The following is a 10,452-nucleotide window of genomic DNA, read 5'->3' as shown; positions in this document are numbered from 1 at the left end:
CAACCCTACTTCTGCCACTGACCTTGTTGTGTGACCTTGGCAAGGCAAGTCAGTTCTGGCTTGCACAGCCTCGGTTGCCCCCTCCTCTCTATGAACTAGGAATAAACATTGTCTCCCTCTCTGGCTGCTGTGGTGAGAGATAAATGCAAGAGTGGGTAGGAAAAATGCTTCCTAAACAATAGAATACCGTGTCCAAGCTAGTTGTGATTTTAAAAATTAATCATTACTGTTAAGGAAGGCAGTATTCATGGGCTTTGCACTGCCTCTGGTGTGAGGGTCGCTGGAGCCTCCAACCACTCACTCCCCACTTCCTTCCCTTTGGGTGTTCTGTGCTCAGTGCTCATCTGGGGAAACGGTCCAGGCTGTTTAGAGTAAGCTCACAGAGCCACTCCCTCCTGTTCCCCTGTATCCGGTTTTCATGTCCCAGCAGCAGGAAGTGAGATCCTCATCAGTCTGCCAGGCCGACAGGAAGAGGCCAAGGATGTACAACCCAATTTCTGACTGCTTCAGACACCGAAACTCCCACTTAACAACTTGAGCAAGTCCTGAATTCCTCAGTTTCCCTATCTGTGTAGTGGGGACTTCTGTTATTGCTGAACTAACTCCAAGTATCACTGAAGTGCTGGGAATATCAAATAGAACAAGAAATGTTCTGAATGCGGCTAGAAATAGCAAACTCTCTTTGCATTCCCTGCAGTGCCTACCCCAGGGCCACAAACAGGTCAAGTGTTTAGTAAATGTCAGTAGAAGTAGGTGGAGACAGGTGGATATAGGTTCAAATGTGTATGACCTTGAACAGGTTCATTTCTTAGAGCCCCAGAGTCTCATGTGTCAAAAGCAAGATAATGATGATGCTTGCCTCATAAGGCTGTTGCAGAGATTAAATGGGAACAGAAGATATATGATGGTAACATTGATTATTAAAATTGGTTTGTGAGGATAAAGAAGTTGTGTATATATATATATATGTATATAATATATACTGTGTATATTATATATATACACAGTATATACTATATATTCACATATATATGCACAATAGAATATTACTCAGCCATAAAAATGTTGCCATATGTGGAATTTAAGAAATGGAAGAGATGAACATAGGGGAAAGAAAAAAGAGAGGGAGGCAAACCATAAGAGATGCTTTTTTTAAGAACATTTATTAATTTATTTATTAGAGAGAAAGTGTAATGAGTGGGAAGAGGGGCAGAGGGAGAGTATCCCCAGCAGACTCCCCACTAAGTGTGGAGCCAGAAGAGGGGCTCAATCCCACAACCCTCAACCCCGAGATCATGACCTGAGCTGAAATCAAGAGTCAGATGTTTAACCAACTGAGCTGTCCAGGCACCCCAAGAGACTTTAAACTGTAGAGAAAAAAATGAGGGTTGCTGGAGGGGAGGTAGGTGGTGGTGGGCTAAATGGGTGACAGGTATTAAGGAGGGCACTTGTTGTAATGAGCCCTAGGTATTATACTTAAGTGATGAATCACTAAATTCTACTCCTGAAAGTAATATTACACTATATGTTAACTAACTAGAATTTAAATATAAACTTGAAAAAAAAAAAAGGGGGCAGGGCACCTGGGTGGCTCAGTCCTGATCTCGGAGTCCTGGGATTGAGCCCAGAGACTGGCTCCCTGCTCATCAGGGAGCCTGTTTCTCCTTCTCCTGCTGCCCCACCCCCACTGGTGCTCTCTCTTTCAAATAAATAATAAGCAAAATCTAAAAAAAATTAAGGTGCCTGGCTGGCTCAATTGGTGGCATGTGTGACTCTTGATCTTGGGATTGCGAGTTCGAGCCCCACATTAGATGTGGAAATTACTTAAAAATAAAATCTTAAAAAAAAAAAACAGCTTGTGCATCAAAAAAATAAGTAAAACAAAGTCCTTGTTCTTGAAAACTTAATAGTTGTGGCAAATAGGATTCATCTTTTTTTAGCCATCTCCAGTTGATTGGGAGGGGCTGCCTAGAGCTCTATATAGATTATAAAAACTAGATCTACTCTCAGCATGAAAAAGGGATCGATTATCAGTGCCTGCCATGGAGGTGGGAATGTGGCGGCAGGTATACAGTGCATATGCTGACCCTGATCTGGCTAGAGAGAAAGACGTATATACGCAAAAACTCTGATATGGCCCAAGTGACTTATTTGGAGGAAGGCAGGATCAGGAGCCATTCACCAAGCCCCATTATATTCAAGCCAAGCCTTGAAGGACATATGGAAGGAAGGTCACTCTAGGCAGGGGAAACAGCTTGAGCAAACACACAGTGTCTGGATTGTGATGCTTTTGGCTGCAAAGAATAGACAGCCCAATCAAAGGGCTTTGACAATTAGGAAAATGTATTACCTCTCAAGACAAGTCCAAAGGGAAGTGATTTCAGGGCTGGTTAATCGAGGAGCCCAAAATGGCATCAAGTTCCATACATTTTCTAGTGTGCTACTGCTATGGGCTGAATTATGTCCCCCTAAATTTATATGTTGAGACCCTAACACCTAGGACCTCAGAATGTGGCTGTTTTCAGAAATAAGGCTGGCCTTTAAAGTGGCAATTAAGTTAAAAGGAGGCTGTCGGGTGGGCTCTAATATATTTTTTAAAGATTTTATTTATTTATTCATGACAGACACAGAGAGAGGCAGAGAAAGCAGCAGAGAGAGAGAAGCAGGCTCCATGCAGGGAGCCGGATGTGGGACTCTATCCGGGACTCCAGGATCACGCCCTAGGCCTAAGGCAGACGCTCAACCGCTGAGCCACCCAGGGATCCCAAGTGGGCTCTAATCTAATCTGACAAGTGTCCTCCTGAGAAGAGGAAATTCGGACACACAGAGAGACACCAGGGGTACACACACAAAGAGGAAATACTGCATAAGGACAGAGCCAGAAGGCAGCCACCTACAACCCAACAAGAGAGGCCTCAGAAGAAACTAACCCAGCTGACACCTTGATCTCAGTTTGCAGCCCCCAGAATTGTGAGGAAATACATTTCTGTTGTTTAAATCCCTCACACTGTGGTATTTTGTTGTGGCAGCCCTAGCAAACTAATAGAGTCGGCCAGATGGCTGCAGTGACTTGATGCCATTTACCATTATCCTGATTTTGATGCCATCAGCCATTGATGGGGCTGAAGGGTTTCCCCCTTCTTTTGTGTCTTTTTATTGTGAAGGAACACCTGTCCCACAGATGCTTCAAGAGACTTCCCTTAGGAGTCTAGGAACCAGATGTCTTAGCCAGGATATATTTGGGCTGTAACAAAGACACAAGGGTGGCTTAAACATAATAGAAGTTTCTCTCTTTTATTACCTGAGTAGTTCGGGGCAGCAGACCTGGGACTGTTGGGTCTGGGATCCAGAGGCTTCCTATCTTGTTGCTATGCCACACTGGGATTTTGTTTTCACCTCCGACACAGCTATGGTCCAGCCAGGGAGAGTACAACCCCACCCTTTAAAGAGAATACCTGTCAGTACAAAATTCTGTTCACATCCCACTGACTAGAATTTGTTTCCTTGGCCACACCTAATTGCAAAGGAAGTTGGGAAATGTAGTCTTCTATTCTGGGGGCCACTGGGCCCAGCTAAAAATTCCTTTATAGACAAGAGGAAGCATGGATACTGGAGAACACAGAATTGAATCATATGTCCCTGCCTCCACCAATCCTAGGTCAGGGGGAATGATCTTGGATCAATGGTTCTCAAATTTGAGTGAGTATCAGAGTCACCTGAAAGACTTATAAAGACATGCTGCTCTCCACTCAACCCTACAGGTAGCTGATTAGATGGGTCTGGGTGGGGGTTGAGATTCAACATCTCTAATAAATTTCTCAGTAACACTGGTCTAGGGACTGTGTTTTGATAACCATTGCCTTGGGCCAATTGTGACTTGCCTCCTGGGGCCAGGTTGGGGCTACATTCCCTGAGCACTTGGGATGAGGCTCCCTAAAATGGGGCTCCACCTGCATGAGAGACTAGTGAGAAAGGCTGTTGGGTGGCAGCCAGGAGAGGCTCACAAAAACAAGAAGATGAATGGTTTGGAGAGGCTACGAGCGCCAGGTGGGGTAATTTTGGAGATAAGGATTAAAAAGTATTTGGGGCCCAATAGTGAAAAGTCAGCAGCATGAAAAAGTCTGTCTTGAGGGAGGGAGGATGTAGGGAGGGAGGGAGGGAGGGAGGGAGGAGGGAGGGAGGAGTTGAGGGGGGAGGGAGGGAGGTAGGGAGGGAGGGAGGAGGGAGTGAGGGAGGAGAGGAAGGAAGGAATGAAGGAGGGAGGGCAGGAGGGAGGGAGGGAGGGAGGGGAGGAGGGGAGGGCAGGGGGGGAGGGAGGGACGAGGAAGCGGAGGTGTGAGGGCGGGAGGGAGGGAGGGAGGGAAGGGAGGGATTTGCTTCTCATTGGATTGATGGATTATGCTCTTATTTACTTCATTCTTCCTTCCTTCCTCGTCCTTCCTTCCTTCACTTCCGTTCCTTCCTTCCTTCCTTCCTTCCTTCCTTCCTTCCTTTCTTTCTTTCTTTCCTTTTTTTTCCCCCCAAAGTTGCAATCTTTATCCTGAAGGTCCTGGGGAACCATGGAGATTCTATAGCAAAGAACTGTCATGTCATGATCAGATTTGTAAGAGGATGAGGATGCATTAAAGCAGTGGTCCTCAAAGTGAGAGTCTCAAACTCCTTGCACCAGAATCCCCCGGAGAACCTTTAAAATGCAGACTTCCAGGCAAACTCTATCCACCTCCTATCCGAGTAGAAATCTGCATTTAAAACAAACCCCCTGGGGCAGCCCGGGTGGCTCAGCAGTTTAGCATTGCCTTCAGCCCAGGGCCTGATCCTGGAGACCAGGGATGAGTCCCACATCGGGCTCCCTGCATGGAGCCTGCTTCTCCCTCTGCCTGTGTCTCTCCCTCTCTCTCTCATGAATAAATAAATGAAATCTTTAAAAAAATTAAAAATAAAATAAAATAAAACAAACCCCCCTCAACCCCAAGTGATTCTGTATACTTTGAAGTTTGAGAACCACTAGATGGAGGGTGGAAACCCTGGAGGCAGGGAGATCTTTTAGGAACAGTGCTTTCTAGAAAGTAATCTCTGTGAAGGCAGGGACCATGTTTGTTTTATATCTTTCTTGTTCATGGTGCCTAGAAGAGTGCCTGGCACATAATATGTACTTAACAAATATTTGGTTTAGTGGGATTAGAAACTTCAGTCTGGGTTCTGACTTTGTCTAGGGTGCATCCTGGGACCCCTGGCAAATCTGTCCCCAGATGCTTTTTCCCCTTATCTGTAAAATGAAGAGTTTGGAGATAATCCCCAAAACCCGAGGGTTTGGGGTGGGTGGGTGGGCATTCAAGTTGATTGATTGAGGCTTTGTCCAATCATCAGGGAATTCTGTGTGCACGCAGGCTCCTCTGCCTCAGAACCGCTTGAATCTCTTAAGGGAGCTCAAGGGATTGTGGCAGAAGATATCCTTCCTTCCCTCTCCTTCCTTCTTCATCGCCTTCCTCTGGCCCCAAACAACCAAAACAATAGGACACAAGCAGCACGTACTGAAATGACTTTTAATATCTCATGTCGCAGCAAAATTAAAAATATACAAAAAGTTTGTGGTGTACAAAAGAGTCTCAGTACAGAAGCCCCCGCTTGGGGTCTCCTCCCCCTCCTGGGGGAAGCGCAGAGGGGTGAGTGGGGGCTGGGGTCTAAGGATGGCACAGATGTAGTAAATACCAGGAGGTGGGACCAGGAATAGGAAACAGAGGTGGGCAAGGGTGGGGGCCAGGTAGAGAGGGAAGAAAGAACCCAGAGGGGAGAATCACTGGGAATTGTGCTGAGGGAGGGAAATCAGCCCCTCGATCATGGCTAGTGGTTCCTGGAGTTGGAGACTTAGTGGAAGGGGAAGCATCAGTGCTGGGAATGTTCTGGTGGGGCCCCAAAGGACCTGGGCTCTGGTCCCACCCTGCTACCAACTGGCCCAGTGACCTTGGGCTGGCTGCCCCATGAGCCTTCCCCCTTAGTAAAACAGGACGCTGGATAAGTAAACCAGATTCCCAACTTGGGGTCCTAGACCCTAAGGATCGGTGGAGGCAGGAATGGAGGCCCATGAGAATTGTGTATTAAACACTCCAAAATAATACAGATATTCCCCCACCCTCAAGCCCTGAAAGCTAACTTGAGGCCTTGGGAGCATTTATCTACAATCAGAAGCTCAGCTTGAGTTAATTTAATGTGGGAAGATTAATTATTCTTCAAGAAGTGAGGCTTGTTTGGCAGAAAAATCTCCCAAACTATAGGATCCTCAGGGGTGAAAATTATAAGAGGGGGTGCTCTGGGAATCATTCAGGTCCTTTCTAGCTATTTTACTAGTCTGGAAAACCAAGGGGGTTGGTTGAGGGCTGTGTTTATCTGAGAGCACTCTCCCTCCCCCTGCCAAGGTGGGTTAGCCCATCGGAGACAGGTCTGGTTTAGGTTCTGGGAAATTCAGGTGAGAGATAGATGGAGGAATATCCTTTCCTCCTTCCACGCCCTGTGAACTTCTCCCTCATTTTTGTCTTAGGCTACCCTCCACTCTGGGATTATTGCAGGAACCCCAGGGCCCCCACCCCTTCAGCCTGGCCTGGGGGTGCCCTTACAATGATTGTGCATAGAAAAAAGGCCAGGATTGCTGGGGAGAGGGCAGCGCCCACCACGGTGTGATCAGAGAAGGGTGGATGAGGCCAGGCATCAGAGGGCCAGCCCCTCCCCATCCAGATAGGCATGTAGTAGTCCCTTTGCCCTACCCAGGCCCAGGGTCTTAGAAGGCCCTCTGGTTGAGAAGACGCAGCTTGGGCACCATGCCCACTGCTGCCCAGGTGGCCTGGCATCATTCAGTCCCTTCCAATGAGACCTTTCAAAACATATCCATATAGAAATTTGTAGCTCTTCCCCCTGCAGGACCTACCTCCAGCTTTATCTGGGAGGGAGACAGATGCCAAAGGGTGGCAGGAGCCAGCATGTGATGGCGGCAGTTGGGTCTTGGATTTCAGTCTTTTTCAGTCTTCCTCTCCCTGGACTCTGCCTTCACAGGAGGCAGGTTCCTCCTAACCAGACGCCCCAACAATGGAGAACCTCAGCCTCTAAAGTGCCCCCTTCAGGCATGGAGGGGCCTCTAGCCCTTATTAGATGATGGTTCCCCAGGCAGGGACCCTGTGAATGCCCAGGTCTCCCTTCCCTTTCCACTTTTCAGAGTGGGGGTGGAGGGAGGACAGCTCTCAGGGTCACCTTTTAAAGTCTCAGAGGGAGCCAGGCCTCTGTCCTTGACTTCCCCAGAGGGGTTATCAGACTCTGCATGGCTTCCTAGAACCTTCTCAACATGTTGAACCAGAGATTTCAAACTGGTGGCCCATGGGCCAAATCTGAGATTTATTTGGCCAGCACAAGGTTTTTCAAAACTTTGAATTCTAGGGTCCTATAGGCAGGGCACATACTCTCCTGTTTCCCAGAGTCTCTACCACTACCTACTATATAGCACTTGCTCTGCCCTCATTTTCTTCAGTACCTGAAGGCATTTGAACTTGCAACCCATATACCCCTTTCTGGGAACACTTCCTCACTACCCTAGGTTTCTGTGAGTGCCAAGCCCAGGTGAGCTCCAAGGGAAGGACCTGTGGGACTTTAGTCCTTAGGGCATTGGGTTGCCAGGTAAGACCTTCCTTAGATATTTCCAGCCCCTTTGGCCCTCACCAGGTCTCGCCCTCCCTGGCCTCTGCTTTCTCCCACTTTTATGGTGACATGCCTCTGTTGGACTCAGTGTAGCAGGGAGATGCCTGGGGGTAAGGCAGATTTGGGGGAGACACAAAGATGGGACAGATGAGAGGAGGGGACCAAGAAAACCTTCCCTGTGGGGGAACCCTTGCTAGGGAGGGGTGGAGGTTTGTGCTGTTCAATTGGGGTGACAGTTACAAGGCACATGGTATATAAGTGCATGGAGGTGTGATGAAGGGTGTGTTGTGCCTGGAGAGGTTTGGGGAGCACAGTCAACAAGCTGGGGGATCAGTTCCAGAAAACTGGGAGACAGAGGTCTACCCTGAAAACGGGGACAATGTCTCCTGGGTGTAGAGTCACTGAGGGCAAATTTGGTACTCAGTGTCCTGTTCTCTTCCTGGCAAAATTAAGGTGGACCCAACTACCTCTTAGCTCCAGGAAAAGCTTAACTCTGATACTGACTTTCTGTGTGACCTTGGGCAAGTCCCTGGCTCTCTCTGGGCCTCCATTTCTCCTCTATAGTAGATGTGGAGGACAGGAAACTTAGGGACCTCACGGGTCCCTCTGGGCTGTGGTTCTGGAATATTCTCTCACTGCAAGGACCCTGTAGGGGTTCTGGGAAGGACTAAGCAGCCAAGCTGGGGTACAGGACAGACAATGGGAAGCAGGAAGAAGGGACCCAGGGGGTCCAATTCTGGCAGGGAAGAGAGGGACTGGCTGAGGTAGATTGTGTCACAGAAAAAAAGCAACAACAAAATAACACAAATGGGATGATGCCCCTTCCCCTCTTCTGATTCCACTAGCCCAGTGAAACAAGAAGACTGATGAGGACCAAGTGAAGAGGGAGACAGGCCAGCTGAGAGCACGACCTCAGGACAGGAAGGGATGGGGTCCTGAGTTCCCGGGTATATGGTGGTTGGGGGTGGGTTCCTTGGAGGCTCAGCTCTTTCCTGAGGGTAACAAGCAGGAGAAGGTGCCTGTGGCCTCTCCTAGGGCCCCTCACTGTGGTCATTTCCAGGGCTTGGTTGTCCTTGGAGGCAGAGGTTTGAAGGTGGGTTTTGTGGAAAAGAGATGTGGAGGGTAGGGATGGAGGAAGGTCCAAAACTGTGGCCCTGGTTTCCCTGAGAGCCTCAGGCCGCATCTTAGCACTGCCGGCTCATTCCTATTCCCTCCTTCTCTGGTGGCTTTTGGAGCTGTAAGGACTTCCAGCTTCCAGGGAGGGTATTTTTAACTTTTCCTTCTAGGACGCTGGCTGATGGGACAGCCACTGGGTGGGCCATTCAAGGATGCTGGGGAGTAAAATAACTTGTCAAGGCTGACCTCATGTCACTTCTCTAAGCCTCAATCTCCTCCTTTGTAAACTGGGTTGTAGAGCTATTGCAAGCAGGGGCGAGTTTAGGGGAGATAACACTTGGCCCTGGAGAAGCAGTCATCCAGACTTGGGTCTGCTTCCCCAGCATAGTTGCCTCACCAAGGGCTTTAACATGTAACTGGCCCTGGAATTCAGTCTCTGGAGACAGATTTGGGCAGAAGACAAGGTGAGAATGAGGTGGTGAACCCACCAGAGGAGGCCTGGGTCAGCACCAGACCTCTTCCACCACCCATCACCTCAGGCCTGGTTCCTGAAGCTTCTCAGGGGTTGGGGAAGTAGAAGAAAGAAAGTAGTAAAAGCATTCTTATGTGTTGGTGGAGGGAATGCACACTCCATCTGGGCCCATGTGGATGTCTATGCAGTCGCCTGTGTGCTGGGGGGTGAGGTGACTTGTGTCACGGGTGTGACGTGTGCTTGTGTATGTGGGCAGTCCTGCCCTCTCTGCCTTTGGGGTCACCCTGCACCCTGAATGTGTCCCTCTCCTTGAATCCTCAGTAAATTCACCTCATCCGTCACTATCTGATGGGACAGCAGGATTCTGGGACCCGTGAGACTAGCTGCCACTCTGGGCCTCTGTTTCCCCATTTATAACCCAAGGGCGGCTGAACCAGAGAGAGCAAAGTGCCTCTCTAATTGCATAGTCTGGGATTCTCATGGGCCTCCTCACCCCCAGCCCAGGTCTGCAGGTGTCCTTAATATTGTCTGCTGTGCCCTTGTAGTGAACGGAACTTAGTTGGCATGGGGAGTGGGGACGTGGGGGGAGGCTCCAAGCTCTGTTTAGAGGCTCTGTCCCCTCACCCCACAGAACTGCCAACTTCTCTGCTCCCAGACTCCCCCACCCTATCCAGGACTGACTGTCCCAGAGAAAGGGGGAGGGGGCGTGGGAAGTGGTCCCATGGGCACCCTAGGATGTTAGGGGAATAGACTACAGGTCCTAGAAATTTGTCAGATCTGAGGCAAAAACCTGTCAGTTTTCCAGCTGCTATTCCAGGGAGCTGCATCTGCAGGGTGGCTGAGAGCCAAGATTTATGTCATGTCCCCAGAGCTAATTTTTTTCAGCTGGAAACCAGTTGGCGATTGAACTGTCTCAAGGGTTGTGAGGACACTTTTGTCTGGGGAAAACAGCTGTGGACCAAGGTGGATGAGGGCACAGAACTCCTATAAATCCCAGAAATCGAAACTGGAGTTCCCGTTCCTAGAACATCCCACTTACATGGGGTTCTAGAGTCCCCTCCCCACCACCATGGCAGGAGCTACAATCTCCCAGAGCAGAACAGCAGGGCTCCAGTGCCTTCACGCTCACCACAGAATCCAGATCAGAGTGACTCCCTCAGACATTTTATCAGGTAAGTGTTCTA

The sequence above is a fragment of the Canis lupus genome, chromosome 24 (genome assembly GCF_011100685.1).
Source record: "Canis lupus familiaris isolate Mischka breed German Shepherd chromosome 24, alternate assembly UU_Cfam_GSD_1.0, whole genome shotgun sequence".
Taxonomy (NCBI): Eukaryota; Metazoa; Chordata; class Mammalia; order Carnivora; family Canidae; genus Canis; species Canis lupus.
Note: the sequence above shows the minus strand (reverse complement) of the source record.